The sequence below is a fragment of the Bos mutus genome, unplaced genomic scaffold (genome assembly GCF_027580195.1).
Source record: "Bos mutus isolate GX-2022 unplaced genomic scaffold, NWIPB_WYAK_1.1 CTG261, whole genome shotgun sequence".
Taxonomy (NCBI): Eukaryota; Metazoa; Chordata; class Mammalia; order Artiodactyla; family Bovidae; genus Bos; species Bos mutus.
The window spans coordinates 74,024-86,590 of record NW_027219763.1 but is presented as its reverse complement, the minus strand read 5'-3'; the positions used below and the strand labels follow the sequence as shown (position 1 = coordinate 86,590).

The window sequence follows — 12,567 nt, the reverse complement described above, 5'->3', positions numbered from 1 at the left end:
ATCTCTTTCTGCCAGCTTTCTCCGGGTCTTCACCACAGCTGAGGGCGTTTCTGCAGCAACCTGCCCTCCCTCTCCACCTTCTGGGTGGGGGTCCAGGCTCAGAGCGCGCCCTCCGGTAGAGTTTGCAGCCAGGGTGGGAATAAGGGCGCCTGGGGTCCTGCGTCTCACGCCGTTCAGTTTCCCCACAGCCACCATCAGGGGTGCCTGCGGCCTCGCCTCAAACCTGCGTGTGGCCCCGGCTGCCCCCACCCACAGGCCGGCAAGATGCGGGCGGTGTCCCCGGAGGAGAAGCCCAACCCGCTGCAGGAAGCGAACTTCTGCTCGCGCCTGTTCTTCTGGTGAGAGCCCGCCTGGGCTGTGACACCTCCGCCGCCTCAGGGCCAGTGCCAGACGCTGCTGAGCTTTCAGGGCCGAGGGTCAGGGCGACGGAGCGCTTTCCGATGGCTGCTTGTGGCGGTTGGGTCTCCCCACGCCGGCCGCGGGGTTCCCTGTCTGTGCCCTCTGGGTGGGATGGCCAAATGGGTAGCAGGACCCGGAGGGTCCTGGTGGCGGGGCTTAGGTTTTCCCTGCCTTGCAGCTTGCTGCCCCGTCAGTCTCCTTAGTCCTGGGAGCAGGAGGGGCAGTGGGGCAGGAGGCAGGGAAGCTGAGAACCCAGGCTGCCCAGGGGGCTCACCGCCAGCGGGAGAAGGACCGGACCCCTGACCTCCATCTTTAGCCGGCTTCCCAGGACAGCTCCGGATTCATAGTTTTAAACTAATTCGCACCCTTCCCCTCTAAGCAAGCAGCCATGAACAGCTTCCTTTATCTAATTAGTGCCCTGCTCCTGTTGCCATCTTCCAATAATGTCCCACCTTTCCCCACATTCCTTAGGTGACGGCTGAGTTCCAACTGCACCAGGTTCCCTCTGTCCCTGTGTTTGTTACCATGTCTCCCTCCTTCTCTCTTGCCCTCCGTGTGCATCTCTCACTGTACATCCTGGTATCTAGTTGTGACACATTCCATGTGTGTAAGAACACTATTGTTTTTTATTTAATGAACGGGGACATGATTCTTGAACCCATTTTGCTTTTATCTGGGATACATTGAGAGGATGGAAGGATGTATTTGACCAGCCCTTTCCTGACTGTGAATGCTTTTTCCTTCCAACTTTGAGAGTCACCCTGGGGTGGGGTCCCTGAAGCCTGTGGGGTCTTATCTGCATCTCTAGCCTTTGCAGAAGCAGTGCAGGGTCTTGATTCAGGTTGTCCTTCCCAGGAGTCCTCTGGTACTGAAATCACTGAAGGGTCCCTGAGCTGGGAGGTAACACAGATGAAAAGCGGCTCAGAGAGATGAAGCTCGTAACTAAAGTTTTCCATTTGGTAGCTGGGACTGCTAACTAGGTGGGGTGGAAACTTTGGGTTTAATATCACTTGAGTGATTTTTATATCTTTTGTTTCTGGATGCTAATCCATTCATCTTATCCACAAGTTCTGACATTTCCTTTTTTTTTTATATGGAAGGGCCTTGGGGATCCCAGAAAACCGGAGCTTCTATGCTTGTTCTGATGGTGGTGTGTTCAGTGTGTGTAATTATATCTCTTCGCCATTTGGTAGCCCTTAAGGAAAGAGGGTCAAGAAGGAAAAATATGGGTGTGGGCTTCCTGGTTGGCTCAGTATTAAAGCCATAGGAAGAGACCAGGAAACGTGGGTTTAATCCTGGGTTGGGAAGATCCCTAGATGAGGAAATGGCAACCCACTCAATATTCTTGCATGGAAATCCCATGGACAGAGGAGCCTGGCAGGCTATAGTCCATGGGGTTGCAAAAGAGCTGGACATGAGTGACTAAGCAGCAACAACTGTAAATGATACCAAAGTAGAGACATCTCTCTAACTTCAGGCAGGGCAAGGAACTCTCCAGGGATGTTCTATTTGTGGATTTTCAAAATGTGTGTACGTGGAAATGGGAAGATGAGGACTTCACATTGATTTAGGTAGACCCCATTTCCAATTTTCCTGCTGAATTGGAAGGAGCTAGATAATCACGATGGTATGATCACTCACCTAGAGCCAGACATCCTGGAATGTGAAGTCAAGTGGGCCTTAGAAAGCATCACTATGAGCAAAGCTAGTAGAGGTGGTGGCATTCCAGTTGAGCTATTTCAAATCCTGAAAAATGATGCTGTGAAAGTGCTGCACTAAATATGCCAGCAAATTTGGAAAACTCAGCAGTGGCCACAGGACTGGAAAAGGTCAGTTTTCATTCAATCCCAAAGAAAGGCAATGCCAAAGAATGCTCAAACTACCACACAATTGCACTTGTCTCACACGCTAGTAAAATAATGTTCAAAATTCTCCAAGCCAGGCTTGAGCAATACATGAACCGTGAACTTCCTGATGTTCAGGCTGGTTTTAGAAGAGGCAGAGGAACCAGAGATCAACTTGCCAACATCTGCTGGATCATCAAAAAAGCAAGAGAGTTGCAGAAAAACATCTATTTCTGCTTTATTGACTATGCTAAACCCTTTGACTGTGTGGATCACAATAAACTGTGGAAAATTCTGAAAGAGATGGGAACACCAGACCACCTGACCTGCCTCTTGAGAAACCTGTATGCAGGTCAGGAAGCAACAGTTAGAACTGGACATGGAACAACAGCCTGGCTCCAAATAGGAAAAGGAGTACGTCAAGGCTGAATATTGTCACCCTGCTTATTTAACTTATATGCAGAGTACATCATGAGAAACACTGAGCTGGAAGAAGCATAAGCTGGAATCAAGATTGCCAGGGAGATATCAATAACCTCAGATATGCAGATGACACCACCCTTATGTCAGAAAGTAAAGAGGAACTCAAAAGCCTCTTGATGAAAGTGAAGGAGGAGAGTGAAAAAGTTGGCTTAAAGCTCAGCATTCAGAAAACTAAGATGATGACATCTGGTCCCATCACTTCATGGGAAATAGATGGGAAACAGTAGAAACAGTGTGAGACTTTATTTTTGGGGCTCCCAAATCACTGCAGATGGTGACTGCAGCCATGAAATTAAAAGATGCTTACTCCTTGGAAGAAAAGTTATGCCCAACCTCGATAGCATGTTCAAAAGCAGAGACATTACTTTGCCAACAAAGGTCCGTCTAGTTAAGGCTGTGGTTTTTCAGTGGTCATGTATGGATGTGAGTTGGACCGTGAAGAAGGCTGAGTGCCAAAGAATTGATGCTTTTTTTTTTTTTTTTTTACCAGAAATTGATTTTAATCATCAGCATCTCTTCCATAACACATAATCTTAAAACATTGAAACAAAAGGTTTTTTAACAAAAAGTTTTTAACCAAAATACTTGAAACCAGATTTTTACATTAGAGCTTCCCAACCTTTTTAACTGTGGTGTTGGAGAAGACTCTTGAGAGTCCCTTGGGTGTGAGGAGATCCAACCAGTCCATTCTGAAGGAGATCAGCCCTGGTGTTCTTTGGAAGGAATGATGCTAAAGCTGAAACTCCAGTGCTTTGGCCACCTCATGCAAGGAGTTGACTCATTGGAAAAGACTCTCATGCTGGGAGGGATTGGGGGCAGGAGGAAAAGGGGACAACAGAGGATGAGATGGCTGGATGGCATCACCGACTCGATGTGACGTGAGTTTGAGTGAACTTCGGGAGATGGTGATGGACAGGGAGGCCTGTCGTGCTGCAATTCATGGGGTGTAAAAAGAGTTGGACACGACTGAGCGACTGAACTGAAATGAACTGATTACCTCTTATTTTACATGTGAAGTCACTTAAACAGAGAGTTTGAGTAATTTTTTTTTTTATATTTTATATTGGGTATAGTCAATTTACAATGTTGTGATAGTTTCATGTGGGCAGGAAAGGGACTCTGTCATACCTACACATGTATCCATTCTCCCCAAATTCTAAGAGTTTGAGTAAATTGCCTGCATCACACAGCTTAATAGCAAAAGTTAGATCCCAAACCAGGGTCTGGCTCCCAGTATGTGATGCCCTGCATGTAACTGCTGTTCTGAGCTGCTTCTATTGGGATCCTTGTTCTTAAATGCAGAGAGAATTCAATTCTAAAGACACCTTTGGTCTTGTTAGCAGGAGTCTCTCAAGGGAAATTCTTAAAGTTCTTGCTGCTGGAGATGATGCATATGAAACATCTCTATAATCAAGCTTTAGGGTGACTGTTCTCAGAGCTCTCAGACCTGTAGCATCCTCCTCACCTGGGAGCTTGTTAGAAATGCAAATCCCCCCTATACTCTTTCTAGACCAATTGTGTAAAGTTAGAAATTCTGGGGGTGGGGGTTAAATAAGCTCCAGGTGATTCTGATGGAAGGTGGAGACTGGCTTCTGCTTTCAGCCACCCCTCCCACTGGCATTACTACTTTAATGTTAACTTTTAAAAGGGGTCCAGACTTTGTGAAGTTAGTTGTTGAACACAATTTCCAGCCTGTATGTAAAGTCTGAGGTACCCTTGTGATTTCCCTGTGTTCCCCACTCGCTGCCCTGGGGAAAGCTGACATGAGCCCAGGCAGGAAGTACTGCCCAGAGACAAAGTCCGCCTTGTAGAGAAAAACTGAGTTCTCATCTTCTCATTATTTGCTTTTCTTCTCATATTTCACCTGCTTTCTAAACTTGCAAATGATGCCAGTAACTAGCTTACTGTCTTTATACAAATGACCTCACTGGGGTTTTAGTATTTCACAGCACAGGTAGCCCTTAGAGCCTAAGAGAAAGCATACGTTTTGACTATTGGTAACTGAATTTTAGAAAAGAATATATATATATTTTCTATTTCTATAAAAAACTTAAAACTAAAGAAGAAGAAGGGCCTCTCAGATAGGTGGCACAGAGGTAAAGAATCCACCCGGCAGTGCAGGAGACACAAGAGACGAGGTTTGATTCTTGGGTGTAAGAATCTCGGGTGATTCTCGGTGTGAAAATGGCAACTTACACCGTTATTGTTGCCTAGAGAATCCCATGGACAGAGGAGCCTGGTGGGCTACAGTCCATAGGGTTGCAAAGAGTTGGACATGACAGCATGTGCAAGAAGAAAAGAATAAGGATTTGTTTTTTAGCCAGGTCTACTTGTGGATATTTTGGTTATTTCTTAGTCTTTACCCTAGAAATCTTGGCATATCTGCACATGCAGTTTTTTTTTAATCAAAATTATAGCTCATGATTTTTTAGAATTAATTTTTGTTGGCATATAGTTGCTTAACCCTGTTATGTTATGCACCACAATGAGACACCAGCTCATACATATTAGGAGGGCTCCCATGGGGAAAAAAAGGAAGAAAAAATAGTGTTGGCAAGGATGTGAAGAAACTAGAATCCTGCACACTGACGGTGGGGTTGTAAAATGGTGCATCACAAAGGACAAATATTTTATGATTTGATTTACATGAAGTCCTCAGAGCAGTCAAATTTAAAGAGAAACAAAGTGGCCTTGTGGTTGCCAGGGGCTGGGGGCAAGGCAAGTGGGGAGTTAGTGTTTGATGGCACAACAGTGCAGGAGGAAGAGAGTGCTGGAAACTGGTTGCGATAATGTGAAGGTAGTTAGGAATAATGAACCGTGTGCCTAAAAATTATCAGGAAATTTTATGTTGTGTGCATTTTCCACAGTTTTAAAAAATTTAATGAGAAACAAAAATGGCACCTGATGTGCCTCATTTGGAAGTGTTCCTGTGTTAGAGTCTAGACTTTGCCACTTCCTGGTTATATGACCGTGAACTAGCCACATAACCTCTTAGTATTGGCCTCTGGAAAGTGGGGAGAAGACCTGGAGAGAACACCTCCCTGGGATGCTGAGAGGGTCAGTGATGCTCTGAATAGGACAAGTCCCCCCAGACAAAGAGCAGTCATCACCACCACAGAGTGCTCGAGTAATCCCATGTGGTCCCCAGTAGAAAGCCTCTTATAACTTTGATAGATGAGGTTACAACAACAGCAGCACCAACAGGAAGAAGAAGGACTGCTGTCCTTTCCTAGCAAGGATGCAGGCAATGAAAAGCCATGGACTCTGTAAGAGCCCTTCCAACCTCCTCTTCCCATCTATAAAAGTGCTCTCCAGCCCTGGCACTTTGGGGACTTACACTTGGCTCTCCACAAATGCAGACCTCAAACTGCAATTCTCTGCTGATTCTGGATAAGCCCATCTTTGCTGGGGAAATATTTTGCAGTCTGTCTGTTTCAGGTCAACAGAGGGTAGGAATCAACACACTGGGGGACCCATGGAAGACTCTGAACAGCAAATTATCCACTTGATACCTCTTAAAGGACACATCAGGCTGATCAGATGCAGAACTATAAAGACCAAAAAAAAAAAAAAAAAACAAGAATAAACTACAGGAGATAAATTTAAATTTGTTAGGCAGTTTATTTTGCTGTAAGGACATACCAATAAATTTGACTATACCTTTGCTGCTAAGTCACTTCAGTGGTGTCCGACTCTGTGTGACCCCATGGATGGCAGCCCACCAGGCTCCCCGTCCCTGGGATTCTCCAGGCAAGAACACTGGAGTGGGTTGCCATTTCCTTCTCCAAGGACTATACCTTTGGAATGTTCTACTTCTTGCTTGAGGCTGTGGTTATTGTATAAAATTACCAAAACTCATCAAAGTAAACACTCACTGGGAACAGATCAAAGTCAGCGCAAGAGCCCTGGAGAGCTCACTCAGCCTCCAATACAGCAAGTGGATTTCTGATTGTTAATGAAGAACAACAAGTGGTATTCTGAAAATGGTGCAAACAATCATAGTTTGAAATTAAATATTTCTTTCCATTCACCATTGATAGTTACTGAGGGCCCAGCAGGACCAATCTCCTAAACCATCTCAGGACTTGGCCAGTTCACATCCCCCGTCATGTCATCAGTTTCTCTGAAAAGTGTCTCCAGAGAGTCTGTCTTGATACCAGACAGTTTCTACATGCACATTCCCTTTGCAAGGGACAGTTCAGTGACTGAGACGTGGCCAGTGTCAGAGGAGCAAGGATTTAACACTTGGGCCAAGTGCATCTGGTCCAAGACCCTGCCCCACCCTCATCCCTGGGGACAGGACCTGCACTCATCCCAACCTGCTGGGTTCTGGGACAAGGGTGGAGAGAAATGCAGAGCTCACCCCAGAGGCTGCAGTGAGGACAGAGTCTCAAGGGACTGGACAATCCAGTCCCCAGCTGAACACGTTCATTAACTGTGCTGCTTATTTCCAGTAGTGAGGAATAAGAAAAATTCAGTAAACCATAATGGGAAAATGGACTGCTTTAGGAAAAAATGGGCCTATCCTATAACAAAAACTTAAAAAAAATTCTAGGTGCCTTTATTGTTAGAAATAAAATAAGAAAAAAAGCTAAAATAAAACACAGAGATTTAGATATTAGGATTTTTAAAAGACATATTACAAAAGCAACAGTAGAAACCAAAAAGAAAAGCTCAATATAATAAATGACATATAAATTAAAACCTCTAAACTGAATTAAAGTACAAGTGAAAATCTGAAAAAGTATTATATGCACTATTACAGGTTATTTCAAAAATATAAATCCTCTATAGAAAAACTATATTAATAGACATTTGAAGAAAGACAAATGATCAAGAGACATAAAAAGTGTTCCATCTTCACAAATCAAATGGCAACCCACTCTTTTATTCATTCCTGGAAAATCTCATGGACAGAGGAGCCTGACAGGCCACAGTCCATGGGGTTGCAAAAAGTCGAACAGGACGGAGTGACTGATGCATAAGTCAAATAGATTCAAATTAAAACTGTTTGAATTATTTTTAAATTTAGGCCCAGAAAAAATGTAGTTCAGGTATTCAAAGCTGACAATGAAATAAGCTCACAAACAGCTGTTAAGAGGGCAAATTGGTCTGAACCTAATGGAAAACAATTCAGCCCTTCACCAATTATTCTACTTCTGGAAATATAGAAAAAAAGATCCATCAAAATATATGGTCATGGATATGCATCACATCCTTGTTAGCAATAAACTGTATTAACAAAAGTGAAAGACTTCATACATTTCAATTAAATACCGATTTTGACAGAAAGAGACTCTCAGACTTTGGAGAATGAATTTATGGTTGCCAAGGAGAGTGATGGGGGAAAGGGATAGTTTGGGAGTTTGGTAGGGACGTGTACACACTGATGTATTTAGGATGGATAACCAACAAAGACCTACTGTATCACACAGGGAACTCTACTCAGTGTTATGTGGCAGCCTGGATGGGAGTGGGGTTTGGGGGAGAATGGATACATGTGTATGTATGGCTCAGTCCCTTTGCTGTCCTCCTGAAACTACCATGTCGTCAGTTGAATATACTCCTTTACAAAATAAAAAATTTAATTAAAAAATAAATGCCACATTTTGAACATTATTTAATGCTATAAATAAATGTTAAACTTTCCCATTGAAAGTTAGGAAGAAATCTGGATATTTTGATGTTGAGCATTTTTTCCTCCTCAAGCAGAATTTTAAAGAGGGTGTTTTATGGGCTTCCCTTGTAGCTCAGATGGTAAAAAGTCTGTCTGTAATGCAGGAGAACCTGTTTCAGTCCCTGGTTCAGAAAGATCCCTGGAGAAGGGAATGGCTACCCACTCCAGTATTCTTGCCTGGAGAATTCTATGAACAGACCATGGGGTCACAAAGAGTAGGTCACAACTGAGTGACTAATGCTTTCACTTTGGGGGCAGGGTGTCATCATCTGGGTAAGTCCCAGTGTTAATTCCCTGAGCATTTTATATAGGGGACACGTGTGGAATAAATCACCCAACTTGTGTCAAACCTGCTTAGTGGTAAAGCTCCTAGATGTGCACCATTGTTTCAGAAGGAAACTGAGACCTAGAGATGTTAAAGGTCATGGAGATGCTGAACTGGAGTGGAGACGTGGAGCAGAGGACAGCTGAGGTCCTGGGTGCTCAGCACCATTGCTGGGACTAGAGTCCAGTATTCTGACTCCTGGACCAGGGCTCTTTAGATGTGCCAAGGTACCTGGATTAGTAAAATCTGAAGTTCAGTCTTATTGCTTCTTTAATGAGTCATGGATATTCATACATTCAACAAATAGTTCTTGAGCATCTATACCCATGTTGTCCTAGGAATAACAGGATAGAAGAAATGTGATCTCTGTCATTGTTATTCAGTCGCTCAGCCGTGTCTGACTCCAGGACCCCATGGACCAGCACACCAGGCTTCCTTGTCCTTTACTCTCTCCCATAGTTTGCTCAATTTCATGTCCATTGAGTCGGTGATGTTATCTAACCATCTCGTCTTCTGCTGCCCTCTTCTCCTTTTGCCTTCAATCTTTCCCAGAATCTGGGTCTTTTCCGATCAGTCAGCTCTTTGCATCAGGTTGGCCAAAGTATTGGAACTTCAGGATCAGGCCTTCCAATGAATAATCAGGGTTGATTTCTTTAGGACTGACTGGTTTGATCTCTATCCATGGGTTATTATTGTCTGGCCTTGGAAATTTCCTTACCCTGACACATCAGTAAAATGGTGTTTACCAATGGACTGCCTCTGCATGCTATTATCATTTAAATAATGCATAATCGATCTGAATAAGTTTTTTGGTGGGATCATCTGTACAGTTACTGTTTTTTTCCCTTTATAATAAATAATTGCAGAGAGATCATTTGAGATTATGTAAATATCTCTGCTTCAAGCTTTCACACACTATTTTTAATTTCCATTGATGATTTTCTGACTTGATTGTTCCTTTTTTTTCTGAATTGTTAAACATTTTTATTGTGCAGACTTACAAGGTTGCAGGACATGCAGGATAAAAAAGTGTAAAATATCAGTAAGCATATAAAATTTCAGCAGTCTTTTGGACCAGCACTTGATTTGCACAAGGGACTAAGCATCTGTATAGAACAGACATATCTTGGGATACATAGTTTACAGATTGAATCACAAAACAATTTAAAAATTATTCAGTATAGTACATTTTCAGTTATGTACACAACTTAAAAGTAACTGATTACTCCTTTTATGTTTGTTTGCATTTGTTTGCAAGAGTTTTACTTTCTCTCCTGTTTATGTAGCACTAAGGATTCATGGATTCTTTCATTATTTACTGGATTAAGGTTCATTGCCATTTATTTGTTTTGATGCTCAAAGTATCCCAGATTTGTCTAGCAAGAGCCATTCAAGCTTCTCTGTCCTTCCTACACATCCTCATGATTCTTTATTTTATGGCACAATGTGTCCCAGACCCATCTTGGACTTTCTCTGCCTGTAGGTCTTAGGCTGTAGACAGTGAGGCTTTTGCCGGGATTGCCTGGGGCTCTGCTTACCAGGGCTCGTACTAGTTATGAGCAGCCCCACAGAAATTCTCCTTTTGGAGCCAGTGTTGTGGCTTGACTGGCTCTTGTGGTTCTTACGATTGTGAGACACGTGTCAGCAACAACCATCAGGAACTTTGGAATGGCAAGGTGTATCACTCACATGTCCTGGAGGGTACCTGAGGTGACACAGTGAGGTCCTGGGTAGAGAGAGAGAGCTCATGAGCAAGCCTGGACTTGGGGTTCTGCCTTTTTTGGGGTTGAGGGTGGGGTGTCTAGGATTTTACAGGTTCACTTTTTATTGGTGAATTAAAAATAAGAGTGGCAATTAAAGTATGAGAAGGAAGAAGGAAGCTGTCAGTGAGATGGCCTGTTATCAGGTCAACCAGAGCTTTCTAAAAGCGGGAACTTCATGGGTGGGGTGGCCTGGCTCTTTATCTCATTGTGTAGCTGTCATGTGTTCACCAGAGATGGATGTCTTTGACATGGATGTCTTCAAAGCTTCATGGCAGGCACTTCTATTACAGTTTAAAAAAACAAAGAATTATCAGTGCTGACACACACAGCCCCAGCCTTGGAATCAGCCATTTCTTCAGTTGTTTCGTTTTAGAAAGAAGGATATTAAAAAGTCAAGACCTGAGTAAATGGGACCAAAGGACACAAACTTCCATTATAAAATAAGTTAAAAAGTAGGATTAACTATAGTCACCAGACTGCATATTACATCCTCGTGAAACTGAAAGTCCCTCTGTCATGTCCGACTCTTTGCGATCCCATGCACTATACAGTTCGTGGAAATTCCTGCCTGCAATGCGAGAGACCTGGGTTTGATCCTGGGTTGGAAAGATCCCTGGAGAAAGAAAAGGCTACCCACTCCAGTATTATGGCCTGGAGAATTTCATGAACTGTATAGTCCATGGGGTTGCAAAGAGTCGGACACAACTGAGCGACTTTCACTTTCATGAAGGTGTAATATCCAATCTGGTGACTATAGTTAATCCTATTGTATTGAACATTTGAAAGCTGATTAGAGAGTAGACTTTGAAAGTCCTTCACACAAGAAAAAAAAATGTAATTGTGTAAGTTAAACAAAACCCCAAGATCAGGGGCTAGAATGCTCTTTGCTACCAGTGTGTTATTGCTTCTGGGGCCGTTCAGCATACAGAGTTAGGGAGTGTGTGTGTGTCTGTGTGTGAGTGTGTAAACACATATCTAATTATTCCACCATATATTTAAAATATAGTTGTTGTTTTTTTAACAAAGCCCATCACCATAGGATTCTTTTTTATTCATTTTTATTTTTAATTTTATTTTATTTTTAAGCTTTACAATGTTGTATTAGTTTTGCCAAATATCAAAATGAATCTGCCACAGGTATACATGTGTTCCCCATCCTGAATCCTCCTCCTCGTCCCTCCCCATACCATCCCTCTGGGTTGTCACAGTGCACCAGCCCCAAGCATCCAGTATCGTGCATCAAACCTGGGATTCTAATTAGAGCTGTGTAATTTAGATATTTGTCACTGTCCTTTAATTTTTAACAGGTGGCTAAACCCCTTGTTTAAAATTGGTTACAAACGGAAAATAAAACAAGATGACTTGTACTCAGTGCTTCCAGATGATTGCTCCCAGCACCTTGGAGAAGAGCTGCAAGGGTGAGCACAGGCAGCAGGGAGAAGGGGAGGGAGAGTGAGAATTTCCACGTGGGGCTAAAAGTGTGCGGGGGCTTTGCTTCCTCTGGGTTCTTCTGAGCCTCCTCCCCTGACAGTGCACGCCACCCTCAGGCTGACCCCAGGCTTAGCCCACTTTAGAGGCTGGGGAGCCCGTGTTCCCTGTGCATCTGTGCAATTGAAGGGAGCCTGAAGGCCAAGCTCTGTCCCTGGAGGTGGGGGCCCTGGAGGAGGGAGTCTGCCCCATGAGGTGCTTATGACCTGTGAGTCCAGCAAAGCTTGGCAGGAACTTGTTTTCTGAGACTAACACTTCTCCCTCAAGGCCTGGTCTTGTACTTTTTCAGGTGCTTCGGTCTACACCGCTCATCCTTCAGGCACCTTGTGACCCATTAGCTAGCATCTATGGGGCAGCCGCAGAGCGCCCTGTAGTGCAGGCTCGTCTTCTGCTCTTCCCGCCCTCGTTTTACCTGAGCAGGGCTCTTCTTCACTGTGCTTGTTTCTCATCACAGGTACTGGGATCGAGAAGTTTTGAGAGCCAAGAAAGATGCACGGGAGCCTTCTTTAAAGAAAGCAATCATCAAGTGTTACTGGAAATTCTATTTCATTCTGGGACTACTTACGTTTCTTGAGGTAAAAGCTTTTC

General features: G+C 43.7%; 1 pseudogene; it reads left to right on the top strand.

Moving 5' to 3' along the window:
* The first annotated feature begins 264 nt into the window (after positions 1-264).
* The window catches only part of LOC102272248 (ATP-binding cassette sub-family C member 4-like), a 64,499-nt pseudogene continuing 52,196 nt past the window's right edge, over positions 265-12,567 (top strand).